We start from the raw sequence: 19,109 nt of genomic DNA on the forward strand, positions 1-19,109 counted from the left end.
CGCCACCACTGGTATACACCTATGGCAATGTCATTCTTTTTTCCCTGTATATTAACCCATATGCATTCTAAGAGGCTTTTATACTTGTTTTCATGCATTTCTGTAGAGGTGTAGTGATTTCTTACCTCCTCTTTTGTCAGGTATGTTGAATTCTCCCAGATTTCTCCTCTAATTCAAATGGTATGAAGAATGGTGAAGATGTCCTCAGAAGATACTTCCATTGAAGTGAAAATACTTTGTGCTGGCCTTTCTGGTGTAAACCGGAAAAGAAGCAGAAAAATTCTCCATCAGGAGCCATGTCAGGCACGGATGGACAGAGTGCCTAGCTAATCACAGTAGTCGAAGTGGAGGGAGGGCACGAAATCTATAAAGTGATGTTTAAAGCCAGCTTCATTTACAGTTGATTTATGCATAAGAGATGAACAGCTGAAGGTTGCAATGAGGAAAGCCCTTAATGCTCCATCGCACATATCTGTAAGACAAGACAGCAAATACACACACACACACACACACACACAGAGAGAGAGAGAGAGAGAGATGCACCACAAAATACATTTCTTTTAAAAAATACTTTTTAAAAGGTTAAAAATTAAATACGTTGCAGCAAAGAAAATACATCTGCTATGTCCATTGCTGGTTAAGAAGTTGGAAAAGATTCCAGGTCATGCCTTATCATCCTTTCTGACCAAAAGCAAAGTTGGAAAGAAAATATCTTCTTGATAGACAGATTACTCTGAACTAATGCAGGTTAACTATCCCAAAATAAAACACCAAATAAGGGGAAGAACTAGCAAAAGAAAAACTGAATTCAAAGAAGGGATGGGTCAGGCCAGGAGCTCTGGGGAAAAAAAAACATTTCTGAAAAATCCAACCAAAAAGTCAATTGGGGTAGCTGCTCAGAGTGGGCCATGTATTGTAAACTTTTTTTGTTTTGTCTTCTGAAGACAGCTATCTTTGCCTATTGCACCTCTTCTCTTTTCATAGCTAAACATAGCCAGTGCCTCTAATGGCGCTCTCTCTCTCTCTCTCTCTCTCTCTCTCTCTCTCTCTCTCTCTCTCTCTCTCTCTCTCTCTGCGTGTGTGTGTGTGTGTGTGTGTGTGTGTGTGTGTGTGTGTGTTTTCCCTCAGGCCTATTATCAACTTGATTTCTTTCTTCTGGATGTGGTCCAATGTGTCAAAATCCTTTCTAGAATCTGAAGTAGGCTGATCAAAGCAGAACAGAAATAAAGGAATTCTCTTCATTTATTCATAGTTCAAACAAATACCTTGACTCTGATTTCTCACCAATCTTCCCTGATAACTTGGGCAAGAAATCCTCCTCACAAATCTGTCCCCATTATTTAGGATTCAGCTGGGCTTCTATGGCAGAGAATGGGGAATATCTCTTCCTAGACCTTTGTACTATGCTACAAAACAAGGTCCTTCCATAGCTAAAAGTTGGCCAAAATCTCTCCTAGAAGAATTTGTGGCACATTTGTGAGCCTTTCTGCTCCTTTTAATAATTAGACCCTCTGTGCATCATGCAACTGTCTTTGCTGAGAGTTGGAGAACTGGATTTCTTTTTTCTTTCCAATGGCAGCAGCTGAGGAGAAAGAGAAAAAAGATTGACATACCTGTGGCCACTAGGTGGTATATAATTGTTTCTCTGTTCTAGTTAGGATTTTAACGTCCACCTGCTATAGTGATAAGTTGGCAGGATTTAAAATATTATAGTAGGCTTACTAAATCCATCCTCCTAATCTTTTGCTATTTGGACTCCACAGTGAATACTAAATACCACATACTTTCAGGGTTGCAACATCACCAAATGCTTCTCTCTGGCAACCACTGGAAATATTTTTTTCTGCAGCGACACAATTATAGGCTCATTAAAAAAATTGGCTCCATCTTGCAGTCAGCAACGATTTCATAATATAGTCAACGTGTGTTGGCCATGCAGACTATTTTCAGGAGGACTTGCATTAATGTCTACAGGAGCTAGAGCAAAAGTATGAGCAAAAATGAACCAACCAACTGAATACAGACCAATATATCTCTGCCCCCCTCCCCCAAACATGATTTGAAAACAATAATGGAATCCATTTATTTCAGAAAACAAGCAAATCTTTCCACACTGTTCCCCATCCTGAGTTGATCTCTTTTGTTTGAAGCAGCATATCAGAAACCTCTGTCATGGAACTTTATATACTGTGGTTCGTTGCACAGTCAACCAGATGTTCAGACTGGATTTGGCATTTTTATCCACCTACTGAGTCCTTCCCAAGGTCCTGGGATAGACAGATGTGGATGTTTGAGGGTGTTACAGATATCATTGCAGGATATAAGTTGTTCTGAGTAAAGCTGCCTTTTGAAATTGACTGATGGTGAATGTGTCAATGCCAATGGTGTTCAATTAGTGCCCAAGTTGTTTTTGAGATTGCATCTAAGGTGCCTGTTACTTTTGATGCTGATTTCTGAATGTCAAAATTCTCAAGATTTTTGAATGTCTTGGAATGAGATTGACAAAAGACAAGCTGGGATGTTTTCAGAGCCAAAGAAGATTCAGTCTTTAACAGGGCTGGGAACTCCTTGTTATGTTTGTAACCATTCCGAAACTGGCAGAACATGGAAAAAAATCTCTAAGACAGTGTCTTGTATTGTTTTCTTTTGATAATGTGTGGTGTAATATAAATTATTAGGATTTAGTCCACAGCAAATTATTTGGTACTCATTATATTCTTTTTTTTCCCAGTCAGGGGGGAGAAATTAGTTTGATTTCCAAATGTTACAGAATAAAAAGAATTGTATATTTATTCACAATTATAATCTTCAGTTGATGTTCTATATATTCAAACTAAACTGCTTACTATATGATGTGACTGCAGCTAATCAAACATTAGGTTTCCTACATATAAATAGAAAAATTGCATGTACCATTACCTTTATCTATTTTCTACCTCTAATTCCTGTTTTATCACAACAGAATTATGCAAAATTGTAAGAACCTGGAGGTGAACTGAAACCAGAAAAGTGTGTTCAGATTCAACCAATATCTGTCAAATATCTATTCATTTGGCTAATGAAATCTGTGCTGTCTCTTGAACTTATTTTTTTGCCTGAGCTCTGTTCTGCAAGAGAGATACATAACATGAGGTGGGATAGCAGGAGGAAAGGAATATTTTGCTGTTTGCGTAGAAGTCTATTCATGTAATGCAATGTGACAGGCTCTATGTGGATATCAATGTGTTTAAACAGTATACTGATATTCACCTTTGCAGGATCTTTCATATTCTCATCTTGATTCACATGCAATCAATATGTGTATGTGCATATGTAAAATAATCATATTTCATTTTTAATTCTGTGCGCATGTGTGTGCATACACAAATATAAAAACATTAAGGGTAAAGTGTAAATTTTTGGCAGTTAAAAATTAATCAAATTAACGGCACACAAGCTTTTTCAATAAACCTCTTGTTCAATGTATTTATTTCTACGTTTAACAGGTTTTTCATCATTGCTATAAAGTTTCTGAAGTAAACAGATTCCGAAACAAAATAAAAGCACAGCACAGTGACAATAGCAGGAATGACATAATATGACATGTCAACACAAATTCAACTGAAAGCTGGAGCAAATAAGCCCCTAGGTTTTCAGCCAGTACCAAAAGTCACAAGATTTGTCATTGGTGGGGGTTGTACATTATGCAGGCAAGAAATGCGACCTCTTCATTTTATGAAATACAGGAGCAAATAGTATATATTGAAATATAAGAGCAATGTGTATTTTAATGGTGAGAAAGACTATGTTTCAGACCCACAATATCTTTTGGGGAAAATATCTTTCTTTGGTTGCCTTCCTAGACTCACTTTGTAAACATGTTGAGTTAGTAGCCTTGTGGATTGCTCTCTGCAATTCTAGCTAGAGGCTCAGATGCACGGACAAGCCCCGTGCAAGTGCACCCTTGTTAGCTATGATCCTACTCCAGCAGGAATGTTAGTAGATACAAGTATTCAGGACTGGAAGCACTCATTTTATCTTTTTAGAAAGAGCCTTGACATTTTATACTTTTTTAAAAAGCTTCTGTGCCGATGACTGTAACTCTAATGCCATGGATAATTCAGCAAGTCCGTTCTTTTGAAACATACAACTTTGTAAACATGTTGAGTTAGTAGACTTGTGGATTGCTCTCTGCAATTCTAGCCAGAGGCTCAGATGCACGGACAAGCCCCGTGCAAGTGCACCCTAGTTAGCCATGATCCTACTCCAGCAGGAATGTTAGTAGATACAAGTATTCAGGACTGGAAGCACTCATTATATCTTTTTAGAAAGAGCCTTGACATTTTATACTTTTTTTTTTAAAGCTTTTGTGCCAATGACTTTAACTCTAATGCCATGGATAATTCAGCAAGTCCGTTCTTTTGAAACATACACACAAGCAACACCAAGTGTGGTAGATTTACACAAAAAGTGTCACACTAAGCCCACAACGTGTGTTCCCTTCAGACATATATATATATATATATATATATATATATATATATATATATATATATATATATAGATATATAGAGAGAGAGAGAGAGAGAGAGAGAGAGAGAGAGAGAGAGAGAGAGAGAGAGACCCAGAGAGTGAAAATAGCCTCTGTTGGGCTGGGGAAGCTTCAGCTGGAGAGCAAAAGTGTTAGTGTATCATCTTTCAGAATGAGGGAAGCTAAAACCTGAACGCAGAAAATGTTCAGGCATTAAAGTTCCTGCACTGGAAACCCAGGAAAGGTCTAGCAGAGTCCCCAGCAGGAGAGGGATACAGGAGGCCCTTTGTGGGAAAAGCAGCATGGAGGTGTACAGGTCCAGATTGCGGGGCCTATGCTGTTGCTGAAGGAGGGGCCAAGAGGAACACACTGCATTTCAGTCTGAGTGGGAATCACACACCAATGTGTAAGTTCAGAAGCTGCCTTTTCAATCCACAACAACTGGATTCCAGTGGCTGGCACAATAGAATTTTATATGTGTGCATTTCCTTATTATTGACAGACACTCTTTTACTCCTGTGAAGAAATAATAATAATAGTAATAATAGTAATAATAGTAATAATAGTAATAATAATAATAATAATAGTAATAAAGTTGGAAGGGATCTTGGAGGTCATCTAGTCCAACCCCCTGCTCAGGCAGGAAACCCTATACCATTTCGGACAAATGGCTGTCCAGTCTCTTCTTAAAAACCTCCAGTGTTGGAGCATTCACCGCTTCTGGAGGCAGGTTGTTCCCCTGGTTAATTGTTCTCACTGTCAGGAAGTTTCTCCTTAGTTCTAGGTTGCTTCTCTCCTTGATTAGTTTCCACCCGTTGCTTCTTGTCCTGCCTTCAGGTGCTTTGGAGAATAGCTTGACTCCCTCTTCTTTGGGGCAGCCCCTGAGATATTGGAACACTGTTATCATGTCCCCCCTTGTCCTTCTCTTCGTTAAACTAGACATACCCAATTCTAGCAACCGTTCCTTATATGTTTTAGCCTCCAGTCCCCTAATCATCTTTGTTGCTCTTCTCTGTACTCTTTCTAGAGTCTCAACATCTTTTTTACATCATGGTGACCAAAACTGGATGCAGTATTCCAAGTGTGGCCTTACCGAGGCATTGTAAAGTGGTATTAATACTTCACATAATCTTGATTCTATCCCTCTGCTAATGCAGCCTAGCACTGTGTTGGCTTTTTTGGCAGCTGCAGCACACTGCTGGCTCATATTACCTGTCCATTTGGTTTTTCTTGCCTAAATGTAGAACCTTACTTTTTTCACCATTGAATTTCATTTTGAATAGATTGCAAGAGTTTTGCATCGTTAGCCAAATAAAGAAATAAAGCTAGCAAAGTTTCCAAGGATGTCCATTATTGCGCTTTGCCATCTTGCCATCTTTGCCCACAACTTGTGGACACCCGAAACTTTCTGTCCACAAATCCCTTTCCTTTCTGTGCAAATTTTCCCACTCCTATCAGACACAAGTTAAAGCAAAACACTTTTTAAAACAATGTTTTGTTTTAAAATTTAATTTTTGAAAGGTCCGGGGATAGGATTTGATTTTCCTTTTGTGTCTTTCTCCCCTCAGCAGCATTCCACAGACAGGATTAGTGCCTCTGCATATCAGCTGGATTGTGAAACTACTCCCATATATACTCTCAAATTTCAGTATATTATGTATCACAAAGTATGTCTGATTTTCCCCACTCCTTTGGGGGCTTTTCTCAAATACTGCCACCCCAAAGATGGTGAAATAAAAAATACATTGTAAAAATTCTTTGACAGCAACTTTACAATGTACGGATTTCATGGTGACTGGGGGATTCTGGGAGTTGAAGTCCACATATCATAAAGTGGCTAAAGTTGAAAAAACAATTTAAGGTGACCAACCGTCCTCCTTTTGGGAGGACAGTCCTCCTTTTGTAAGCTCTGTCCTCCCTTGAAAAGTGTCCTCCTTCATGTTCTCCTTTTCGATATTTGAAGACTAATCTGCAGGGCTTTTTTTCTCTCTCATAGAACGCTCAGAATGGCGTTCCGGCACCTTTTTTTGATGGGTTTTTTTTTTCAGCTTTTGCATGAGCTGTGCTACTCCCACTATTGGCTTTCGAAAGCCAATAGGAATTGCTGCTGAGTGCGCCAAAACACCCGTCCGGCAAACTTTGCACATGCAAGTTGTCTGTATTATTGTTGCAATGAATAAAATGTTTCTTTTATTTACGATATTTTTTTCTTCAATTTATTTGTGTCCTCCTTTTCATTGTAAAAAAGTTGGTCACCTTAGAAACATTGCTCAGGCTGAATAAATAGGTTGATAGAGACTGCACAGATAGCAGAGGCTACAATTGCTCAGGTACAATGCTAGCTGGGGTTAGAGTCTTGTCCAGAACCTACGTCAAAAGGGCTGGCATGGTGGATGTAGCTGTCTTAAGAATCATTAAAGACATATATCTTAACCCAAGGAACAACTTGACCTACAGCCTCAATGCACCACTTGGTGTTACAATTCAAAGGTTTCCATTTTGACCTCTGACAACCCTGGTTTCATTAAATTTATGAATAGGGTTTGATTGCAGATATAGATAAATAGAGAATGTGATAGATATTTTCAAAGTGCAGAACCAAACTTGGAAATGACTTCTAGGAAATTTCTCTAGCTAGTTTTACATTCTTCAGCCTCGTGTTATGCCCTTGATTTCTCTAATATAAGCTTTTAAAGTACCAGATTGTTTTACACTATTGATAAGGTGACCAACTTTTTTACAATGAAAAGGAGGACACAAATAAATTGAAGGAAAAAATATCGTAAATAAAAGAAACATTTTATTCATTGCAACAATAACACAGACAACTTGCATGTGCAAAGTTTGCCGGCCGGGTGTTTTGGCGCGCTCAGCAGCAATTCTTATTGGCTTTTGAAAGCCAATAGCAGGAGTAGCACAGCTCATGCAAAAGTTGAAAAAAAAAATCAAAAAAAGGTGCCGGAACGCCGTTCTGAGCGTTCTATGAGAAGAAAAAAAGCCCTGCAGATTAGTCTTCAAATATCGAAAAGCAGGACATGAAGGAGGACACTTTTCGAGGGAGGACAGAACTTACAAAAGGAGGACTGTCCTCCCTAAAGGAGGACGGTTGGTCACCTTACTATTGATGGACTATTAAACTCCTCACACTGAAGTTTTGAATTGTCAGGCCCAAGGCCATTTCCTTGAATTTCTTGCTCAAGCATTTGTTCAAGCTGGGCTTGTAGAAGTTCTCAACATAAAATACTTTTCTATGTAGCCACTGTGTAACCTTTTCTCTCTGCCTGTTCTTTCATATTTATTATTTTGTAGGGTTTTTTAAAATACCTCCTTCTGTAGATTTTTTTCCTCATCTCAACCTTTCTTTTTTTTTCCAGGAATAGTTCCTTCCATAATTTCCTTCACATCAGAGATCTTTTCTACATGTAGGCAGTTTATAAATGGCTTTTACACTTAAACAATATTTTATTTAATTCTTGTGTGGATAAACCTGCAAACTGGAAAATAGCATGCTTTCTTTCTAAGACTGAAGAATAGAAAAAAAAAAGCAACAGATTACCATCTTCTTGTGGAAAAGAAAGGACTCTTACAAATTCCAGAGGGTTTTTAGCAGAGAGATTTATTGCGCAGGTTCAGAAGCTATAGCAACAAGCAATTCTGAACCCCGAGGGCAGGTTCAGACTTCAGTTTTATACTTTCTTTTCCTCAGGAACAAAGGAATACACATTGTAATACATTAGGTCCGTTTCTCACGGGTATACAATGGAGAGTTTTGCTACATACATTGTATCCAAGTACAATGCACATTAGGTTAGTCACATACTGCTAACACAGCACTATTCCAGTAATTATGCAGACACATCATTATTCTAGTGATTGTTAACTTTTCCACATTAATCTGACATAATTCACTGCAGGTGGAGCCATTAACCTGCATAGTGTGAAGCTCTGCTTGCCATGCCACCATCAATGGATTTGTGTGATTTACTGGAACCACATGGAGTACACATCATATTTATACAAATGTAAATAAATGCTGTCTGTGGGAAGAGAGGGATGTTTAGACCTGGTCCTGGAGTTGCTTACTGAGGGATGCTAAAATGTCTTTTCCCCCTTTCCAGCTTTGCCCCTGCTGATGCTATCTGAGATCCTTGGACTCTGAGTTCCCATTACCTATTAATAACTCCAGGATGCCTGTGTGAGCAAAATCTCCAAGAGTCAAATGCAAAGCACTCCCCATCAGCACTTTGTGCTGTGCAGACCAGGAGCAGGGTGTGCGGGCCCAGGAGGGTCACCGGTTACCAAAGCCTCCTGCAGAATCCTTCAACAAGGGAGCCTAGAGACACCAATCCCTGCTCTTGCTACCGGAGGCTCCGTCGAGCGGCCTGTGGATGTGTGCCTAAGGTGAGTCCTCTGTGTGGTTATTAGCCAGTAAAGATAACTAGAAAGGGAGACAAAGGAACAATATGTCTAAAATCGGCATTATCTCGCATTATTTGCTAGCAGTTGGCTGTTGGGATAGAGGGCTAGCAAGAAAAGCATTGTGATAAAAGGCAACGGTGCCAACAGAAGCACTTGTATCGACTGACTTCTACTGCAATCCTCTTTGCTCCCTCTGAACACTCAATGTTGGCTTACTTTGGAGTGATCTTTGTCAACCAAATCCAGCAAGAGCCTTTTCTTCCATTAGAAAAAAAAAGGGGGGGGGCACAGGAAAAATATTCACTTAGAATTCCTGAATGCTGTAAGAATCCACTGAAATCCCTTTCTGGTTGAAGTGATCACCATTCAACATTTTCACTGACTGTCCTTAGAAGTTTTAGCGTTCTGAATTTGCTGTCTGGAGCATTTTGGATGGCTGCCCAGCTTTTCCTGTCACTTTCTTGGCCTTGGTGAATGTCAAAAGAGATTGGATCTTCTTCTTGGATGTATTTCAGTATTTCCTCCTCCCAGGCTGTTCTGCTTGCTAACGTATTTCACTAACAGAGCAGAAATTCCCCACGTGATCAGCTAGAATGATTGCTGTCTTGTCAACGCAAAATTAAAACTTCCCAGCTGTATTCTCTCTACCGCTGCCCCAATTTTGTAACCGCATGAGACAGGTTGGCATTTGCCAAAAAGATGACACAGATTCAACACTTCTAATGGAAAACCAATCTAAACTAGTAATTAAACCCCACCCAGGAGTCATTTTGTTGAAGAACAGGGACCTCCGATGCATTGACTAAGGGGTCCATAGCAAAGGTCAGCCTTCACACCTCATCTAAAAAAATAAAAAAAAAATTGTTAAAGTAGGTTAACTTTGAGCAGAGCCAAATACCCTGACCAGAATAGAGGAGTGTAAATCAGGAATTATTGTGTGGACTTTTATGAGAGAGAAAGAGAGCGGGCGAGAGAAATACAGTCTGATGAAATAATAGCCTTTCATTATTTGAAATGGGTGCACTTTATAAATCCTCTCTGTTTATGCCTGCAATTCTAATTGGGTCTTGGAGGAGAGATGGCAGAACCAACAGAATTTAGAAGTCGAGCTAGCCAATTTCTCCTTCTACTTTAAATAGAAGGAGGAATCAGCTCCAAGGATGTTTCTGAGCTCTATAATTATACCATTGGTCAGGGATGTCTTCTTTATTTCACTAGAACTCAAATTTTGGTATGCAAATGCCAAAACTCTTATGAACAATTCTTGTTATAAAACTGGCAGCTCAATGCTTGTTTCATTTTTAAACACACCCACAGTTTCAGAATTAATTTGGGATAGAAAATCAAGACAAATAAAATTGATTTGCTGAATTCCTTTTTTCAAGCATGAACAATTCTTCCAGGGTACAGAAAAAAGAGCTATTCGTTTCCTCTGTTGCAAGGTAGTTGAATTCGTAAGAAATATGGATATTCTTATTTCTAAGGATTTTGTCATTCAATTTTTCCATGCTAGTATTTAACCTTCTGATGTAAATAATCTGTCCATGAAAAAAAAGTTTTTTTTTACTTCTTACAATCTTTTTTTTGAGAAGGAAACTTCCTATCTTTGAAAGATTCATCTCAAGACTATATTAAAGATATAAATGTTCAAGCAATTGTAGCTCTTCATTTATTATATTTCATAACTTCTGTCTAGTGAAAAGATCTATATCTATATCTGTGATTTGTTTTAATTATCATCCTATAGATAAAATACTATATGCTGAGCCAAGAAAAGACAATGGATAATAGTGAGATTATGGAAGAAATATAATGAATGTTCAGCTTACTTCTATAATGCCGCAAGATTTCATAGTATTTTTTGAATCTCCAGTGAAAGTATCTTCATATATCTAGATATAGGGAACAGAGCCAATATGCCTTTAAAAGTGTAGGTGCTGATGACATAGAGAAATGTCAGAGAGATGGCTTGGATGCTAAATATAGTTTGTTAGGTAAGAAAGAGAAGATGGGATCTCCATGTTTAACTTTTTCTAAAATATCATATTCCAATATAATATAATATTAATATTCCAATATAATATCATGCTAGAAAGACAAGCAGGGAGATATATAGTTGTCAATATTTATGGATGAGAAACAAAGGCTGTTGTGTGTATATATATATATATATATATATATATATATATATATATATATATATATAAAACATATATAACAATAATACATTATATGAAGATCAAAAGAAATGTTAATACTATGTTTTATACATGGCAAAGTTATTAGTGAAATAATGATGGAAAAAACTATTGCAGAGAAAACTGAAATAAAATGGTTGAAAATATCAATGCCTAGTGCAGGGGTAGGCCTTGGCTCTTTTATGACTCGTGGACTTCAACTCCCAGAATTCCTGAGCCAGCCATGCTGAGGGAAAAGGGAGAGGTTTCCAAGCTGAGCCATGCTGCCTCAGGAATTCTGGGAGTTGAAGTCCACAAGTCATACAGTGGCCTAGGCTTAGGCCAGAGGTAGGCAACCTTGGCTCTTTTATGACTTGTGGACTTCAACTCCCAGAATTCCTGAGCCAGCCATGCTGAGGGGAAAGGGAGAGGTTTCCAAGCTGAGCCATATTGGCTCAGGAATTCTGGGAGTTGAAGTCCACGAGTCATAAAAGAGCCAAGGTTGCCTACCCCTGAAATTTCCTAGTGGAAGCACCACTACAAGAGACTTCCTCATTTTTCATTTTAAGGTAATTGCTTGAAAACATAAATAAACCTACTTTCTCAAATATAATTTGGACTGAGAGACATTAAAATCCCTTCTTGGTAATAAAGCAAATTGGGATAGACTCCTCAGTTATTCCATTTATTTCCCTGCCTTTATTATTTTATAATAATAAAGGCAGCAAACATACACAGTATTCCTTCCTCCTTCCATTTTCCCCATAACAACTACCCTGTGGAATGAGTTGGGCTGAGAGAGAGTGAGGTTACCCAGCCAGCTCCTATGCCTAAGGCAGGGCTAAAACTCACTCTCAAACTTGTCAACTTTGAGATGTATGAACTTCAAGTCCCAGAATTTCCTAGCCAGCATTGCTAGCTGGGGAATTTTGGGAGTTGAAGTCTACGCATCTGAAAGTTGCTAAATTTGAAAACACCGGGTTAAATGCTCTCAAAGCTCTCATCACTTCTTACTCCTTCTTGTTGTTCTACACAATCCTTCCTTTGTATATGCCAGGCTCCATGTAGTCTAATAGTCTACAAGGTCTTTCTTTAACTCACTAATAAATATTCCTTCTTTGTTGTGTGCAAGTTTCCAGAAATCATTTTGTAAGTTGCAAGTATTGTTTCTGTTTTTCTTGGCACATATGATTTGGTTGCACAAAGCTACTCCCACTGTTTTGGACATCAAGCTCAATGTCTTGCTTGTGGGTCAGAAATCCAACAAAAGCATCCCAGATGAATGGATGTTCAATCTGTGCTTGAAAGCCTCACATAGAAGGGAGCCCACTTCTTCCTTGGGTAAAAATCCAACTTTTTTCTAACATTCATTCTAACATTGGAACCTGCCTTCATATGATTTAACATTATAATTCTCTGTTCTGGAATGGTATTTCCAGGAAGTCTTCTCATTTCAGAGACAAGAACAACGTCACATTTCTAGCTACTGGAGAAGCCCCCCTATTCATTAACTGCAATGAATCTGGACTGCTTTAAGTAGAAGGGTTTCCCAGAAAACTTCACCAGCTTGAATAGTACAAATCATTAAAAACTATAGGAATGCAGTCAGAAAACTGCCAAACTCAAGAGTAGCTGTTAACCAACAACATACTGGCTATTGCATTAAAATTCAAATATTTAAATAGAACAGTGGTTCTCAACCTTTTTAATGCCGCGACCCCCAACTGGTCGTAAGTCGAGGACTACTCAACCGGTCGTAAGTCGAGGAATACTCAACTGGTGCAGCACCGTTTGCAGAATGGGACTTTTGGCGGGCTCAGCAGGGCAGAGACAGCCGGGACAATTCCTATTGGCTTTGGAAAGCCAATAGAATTAGACTCTATTCAAGAGAGTCTATTCTATTGGCTTTCAAAAGCCAATAGAATAAAAGGGAGTAGCACAGGTAAGGAACAGGGGAAAAAAATGGCGGACTGCGTTGTTTGGCAACCCCCGTGAAATGGTCATTCGACCCCAAATGGGGTCCCGACCCACAGGTTGAGAACCACTGAAATAGAATAATATACCATGGGAGTCTAAAACCTTTGACCGCATGGAGTGCATAGGGCATTACATAACATTGGGCAACAGGCCTAGTTGTTACTGTATTATCTGCAAGCTGGAAGAGAACAGAATCTTTGCCTTTTATACTTCTGCCGTACTTAAGTAAAATTATTTTTTTTTAAAAAAAAATGATAAATGTTTATCAATTTAAAATTATAAATCCTTATGCCAAGATAAATAAAAGGTCAGTAGTGAAGTATGTTCTTTGCCGGCTCCTCATCTTAAGTGTGCTGATGGCAGCATTTCATGTTTAATCAGGGTCAAAGCTCATCCACAACTTGGGCTAAGAGGTTGGTCAATAGGGAGCAACTGAGAAAGGTTCTTGGGGCAAACCAATAAGGTAGAATACTTAGTAGGAGCTTAGATCTTTGTCAACCCTTAAATTAAAAAATCCACATGGGATGTCGCAAAACAGATGAAACATAGATATTAAGCAAAAAAGCCAGATTCTTAATACAAAAGAAGGATTGGCAGAAAAGTCAATAGGCCAGTGGTTCAGCTGGCAATGCTGCATGCATACTTCAGTGAACATCAAGTTCATCTTGACTGCTTCTTCCAAGTTGGTCATAATTCTGAAATACTCTTTTCTCTTCCTCTCCATTCCTATTATGAAAATGAAGAAAGGGATAAGGGATTCCATATAACATCCCATGAGTAGACAGTTGATGGAGAATAGGTCAAGGCTATCTTCTTCAAATATCTGAAGAGTTATGTGTTATATAATATATTACATATCGTATCTCCACTATTATTTTCTCTGCTTGAGTCTGAACAAACTCACTTCTCTCAATCTCACCTTATATCTGCCAGTCCCTGAATATCTGTCTCTTCATGCCATCCACTTGTCTATTTTTTTCTTTACACATAGCACCCAGAACTGAACACTCAAGGTAGGAATTGACCAGAGCAAAACAGAATAAAGTACAGTTCACTTGATACAATCTAAAATGATATTTGAATTTTTCCAATTACGTCACACTTCACATTATTATTCTTATATACACTAAAATATATATCCAGAATAAATTCTATCCAATGCCATAGTGCAGTGATGGCGAATCTTTTAGAGACTGAATGCCCAAACTGCAACCCAAAACCCACTTATGCATTGTCAAGTGCCGGGTGGGTGTGGCCCATTGGGTGGGTGTAGGCCCATTGGGTGGGCATGGCCCATTGGGTGGGCGTGGCTGCAATGGTAATGGTAGACTGGGTGGAATTAAAAAGTTCAATCAATCAATTCCAACTTTGCAAGATCTTTCTTTTCCCACGAGAAATTGAAATTGACTGATTGAAACTTTTTTTTTTTTTTGCACACAGCGGCAGAGGCCTAAAGCGAAAAGGTTTTATAAAACCCAGCTGAAGGCCTAGGACTGGGGCGAAGGCACGTGTGCCCACAGAGAGGGCTCTGAGTGCCGCCTCTGGCACCCGTGTCATAGGTTCGCCACCACTGCCATAGAGTTATTTTAGGGAATTTTTCCTGTACTATTATATGTTTATTATTCTTTCTACAGGTGCATTTCCTCTAAACAAACTTGTAACTTCATCCTTGATATCAAACTCTTGAAAAAGGATCAAAAGATCTCCAGGTAAGTTTACTTACTTGTGTCAGTTACTGTATAGTGAAATCCTATAACCTCATCTTAACCTCATGGAGTCTAGAAGACCAGAAACCATCACAAGTAATAAAAATGTTTGAGTCAATGCAATTAAACATTTTCCTGACTTTTTTCACAGCCCTTTATTTTTATATTTTCTTTAGAACAGTTCCTCTGTTCCCTTACTGAAGTTAACAGGATAATTTGTTCCTCCATGTTTTCATTAATTCTCCATGATGTGTATAGAGGATGGCCATTTCCCATTTCTTTCTGCAGTGACCCTATTCCTTCTTTGATATTTTTTATCATTTTTTTTTATTTTGAAGATTCATATGGCCACACATGTTAGAGGACATCTCTGGACTCTGTGTCAAGTTGTCCCCAAGATGTCTGAAATCTTCTCTCAGTGACCTGGGTTGCATTCACTGCAGCCATTACGAGAGAGGCTCTCTGCAATGATAAGGGATGAAGCAGTCAGCCTTCCTCACTTCCACTCTATCTCTTCCCAAATGGCTTCACCAGGTTAGTTCTGGGTGAGGACAAGGAAAGCCAGCCTGGCAACCCACAGCAGCTCTTGTGTCTCATGTGAGGCCACTAGGGCAGACATGTCAAACACAAGGCCCAGGGGCCAGATGCGGCCCACAAAGTGGTTTCATGTGGCCCGCGAAGCCATCCTGGAAACAGTGAGGGAATGGCCCCCACTGCCTTGGCCCTGGCCCAGGCCAGCTGGGAGCCAATGTACAATTTTGTGGTGGCATTTTGGCACTTGCCCTGGTGGACCATGCCTTGGCGCTTGCCTCAGTCCCAGCCCCTTCTGCCAGAGATCCTCAGATCTGTCCCACTCCTGCCCAGGCCCCCCATTGGCACCCTTGATGCGAATGATGTAGAACTGGCCATGCCCACCCAGTAGGCCACACCCACTCCATCCACGCCCACCCAGTAGGTTGCACCCACTCTGGCCACATCCACCCAGCCCCCCCAGGGCAACCGCAATGTTGATGCAGCCCTCAGTGAAATTGAGTTTGACACCCCTGCACTAGGGAGTTTCAGAGGCCTTGGGAAGGGAAGGGAAGGGAAGAAGGGAAGAAACCAGGCATTGACAGGAGTCCCTACCAATGGAACACCCTCAGCCCCCTGGAGTTCATGTATCTCAAATGGCAAAAACAGATGTTTTCCAATTTTGAATTTTCTGGCAGCCCAATAAGGGATAAGGAGGTGTGGCAGTGCTTTGGAAAGAGTGCCTCTCTGGAAGCAGGGCCAAACCCCATGTAGAAATGACATCCTGCTAACAACTAATCAAGATAAACATCATAAAATAATACCCATACAAGTACACAAATTTCCATACCAATGCACAATATTTCTACCCATTCCAGCATCAAAAGTTTTGGGAACTGAAAGCTACAAAGGTTCTGCAATAGTTCCACCAAGTAATCTAGCTGAACTTGTTATCAGGGTATTCCAGTTCAAAACCATCAGTCTACGTTGTGTTTTAGCCACTATGTCTCAGGAAAACTCAGAGCCTCCCCCCCCCCACCCCAGCAAAAGTCCTATAGCCTGCAAATACATATATGTAAGACATATGGAGACACCATGCAACATAGCTGCAATGCTACACCACACAAAATCTGGCTATAAAAAAAATCAAAGTATAATGAGGTCAATTGTTTCTATCTCAGGCAGAACAGGAATTTACAGAAATTCATGGTTCCAATGGAAACCAAACAGAAGAGAAGGTGGAGCTTAGACAGGTTAGCACTGCAGCAGAGTCGTCTGTGGAAGAATTAACAGTGTGAGAATGGTGGGTGCAACCCAGCCATCAAAGTCTCACTCCATAAGGAGCATTGCATAAAAAGTGGCCAGGATCTGATTACCTAATTATGCCAGCCATTTTCACACACTGTTAACCTGCCCCCACCTCTCAGCCGCTGCACTGCAGCAGATCATTGTGGTGATGTAAGCAGGGCCATCTTATTCTAGGTACCTTGATCTTAATAACAAAGGTGGAGAGAAGCCCTGGAAAGAGACTGCATTAGAAATCTGAGCAAGATTGTCTCCTCACAGTTTGGAGATTGGATAGGCATGCCTACCATCTGCTGGAAGCCTACATATTTTTATAAACCTGAGCTCCCCGTGGCCTGCTAGATCCTCTCTAATAGTCCAAATCTGTAGATGAGACAGGACTGTTCAAACAGTGGAGCTTATCTTCTTTCTGCCCTGGAAGACCACTTTGAGAACCTAAACGAGCAAGGTCTTACTTCCAATAGATCAGGTTTTTGCAGCAATGGAACCTATTCTGTGGCAGCTTTTCTATCTTCTATTCCTAACAAACTGGAATTCTAATCTTTGCCTGAGTATGATGGCTTTCTATTTTACAACCACTAAATGTCAATTGTCCATGTAGAATGGTATGTGTTTGAACTGGACTGGACTGTGATTAGCTCAACTATCAATTCTACCACACATGCCTTTAATAATACTTGAATTATTACAGTAGTGCCAAAATTGTGGAAACCTTTTGGGAAAAGTGTACAGTAGAAATGTCACCTTTGGTTAAGTTTCCACCCATTTTTCTTCCAATTTCTTTATAACTGTAGCCTTGTTCACTTAATAATACTAGTTTACATTGCTTTCTCGGCAACCGGTCAACTCTTTGCACCATGATTTTAATTTTATTACGTTTTACAAGCTCACTCAATGAAAGAACAAAAAAAAACCCCAACCAACTTGATAGCGATCACATAACACACTGACAAATGTCCTCCGCTCAGCTTCAATACAGGACATCAATCACTGAATCCTACTGTGATCTGATTGGCTTATTGCCAAAACAAGATGACACCTTATTGGGTCTCTAAACACTCATATTCATTGGCTACAATCAGATGAAGGAAAGCTACCTGATATCAACCTAAGCAAGTTGTGCTTCCTTTTTCTGGTTATTTGGCTATAACTTTTCACAGAATACAGTACAGATAATTGAACAAATTTTATTGCATTACATTCTTGATTAAATTATCTTTCCATTGATATATAATTTTATGGTACTACTCAAAAACAAGTGGTGTTATTAGCCATCATATTTCAAAAATACACTTTTCCCAAAAGGTTTCCACAATTTTGGCCACTACTGTAAATTACTACATCATATTTTTGGGACAGTAAATGACAGCTACTATTCCTTACAGTTTTTCCCATTGACAAGTCAGGTGGCCTTGAGATTATGTTTTCATGTAGCCCCAATAGTAGAAGAGCCCTGGTGGTACAGCAGTTAAAGTGCAATCCTGCACTTTATTCTGCCCACTGCCTGAAGTTCGATCCTGACTAGTTCAAGGTTTACTCATCCTTCCGAGGTCATTAAAATGAGGATCCAGATTGTTGGGGGCAATATGCTGACTCTGTAAACTGCTTAGAGAGAACTGTAAAGCTCTGTGAAGTACAGTATATAAATCTAAATGCTATTGCTAGTAGACTTCAACGTCATAGAATGTTACAGGAAACTAGGATCCAGGAAGCAAATATGACTTTCAGTTCTGGCTCACTCATTCTGTTTTGCCACATTACAGTTCTTGTTATGAAAACTGGGCTAAACTCATTATGCTAAGCACATATAGGAGCAAGAATTGGGAGCTTGATTAAGTATTTCCTATCCCTTCCACTCTAAACAATTGTGATGATACATTGCACTTTTTCTTCTAACAAACAACACTTTTAGAAAGCTTTGCCTCAGATAATAAGGTGCATTGGGCATCTAAACCAGACATGTCAAACACAAGGCCCGGTGGCCGGATGCAGCCCGTGAAATGGTTTCATGTGGCCCGCGAAACCATCCTGGAAACAGTGAGTGAACGGGCCGGCCGGGAGTCAATGTAAATTTTGTGGTGGCCATCTATGCTGAAACGCATTCAGTCTTAGCTCCACAAGGCAGTCTAGAAATAGCGAGGAACTAGCCCCTGCCGCGTCAGCCCCACCCCTGGGTGCATGCTGGGGAAGTGTCACCCTTTGTGAGGAATGAAGAAATGGACCATGCCTTGGCGCTTACCCCAGTCCCACCCCCTTCTGCTAGAGACCCTCAAACTTGTCCCACTCCTGCCCAGGCCCCCACAGGCACCCTCAATGCGAACGATGTAGAGCTGGCTACGTCCACCCAGTAGGCCACATCGATTCCATCCACACCCACCCAGTAGGCCGCACTCACCCTGGCCACACCCACCTGGCCCCCCAAGGGCAACCACAATGCTGATGCGGCCCTCAATGAAATTGAGTTTGACACCCCTGATCTAAACAATGTCCCTGTAAAGTAAAGGC

At 39.9% G+C, this 19,109-nt stretch overlaps 1 protein-coding gene across 3 annotated transcripts in view; it reads left to right on the forward strand.

The window, feature by feature from the left end:
• Positions 1-8,725: 8,725 nt before the first annotated feature.
• Positions 8,726-19,109, forward strand: part of MYOZ1 (myozenin 1) — a 33,320-nt gene continuing 22,936 nt past the window's right edge. For 2 of the 3 annotated variants that reach the window (XM_039360030.1, XM_039360031.1), the window contains exons 1-2: positions 8,727-8,911; positions 14,718-14,792. The gene's annotated coding sequence lies outside the window, so the exon portion shown is untranslated. Of the gene's footprint in view, positions 8,912-14,717; positions 14,793-19,109 lie in introns of all 3 variants that reach the window. The other variant, XM_039360029.1, reaches the window with a different exon arrangement.

This window comes from Crotalus tigris, unplaced genomic scaffold (assembly GCF_016545835.1).
Source record: "Crotalus tigris isolate CLP2741 ecotype Arizona unplaced genomic scaffold, ASM1654583v1 scf7180000019147.1630427, whole genome shotgun sequence".
In the NCBI taxonomy this organism is placed as follows: Eukaryota; Metazoa; Chordata; class Lepidosauria; order Squamata; family Viperidae; genus Crotalus; species Crotalus tigris.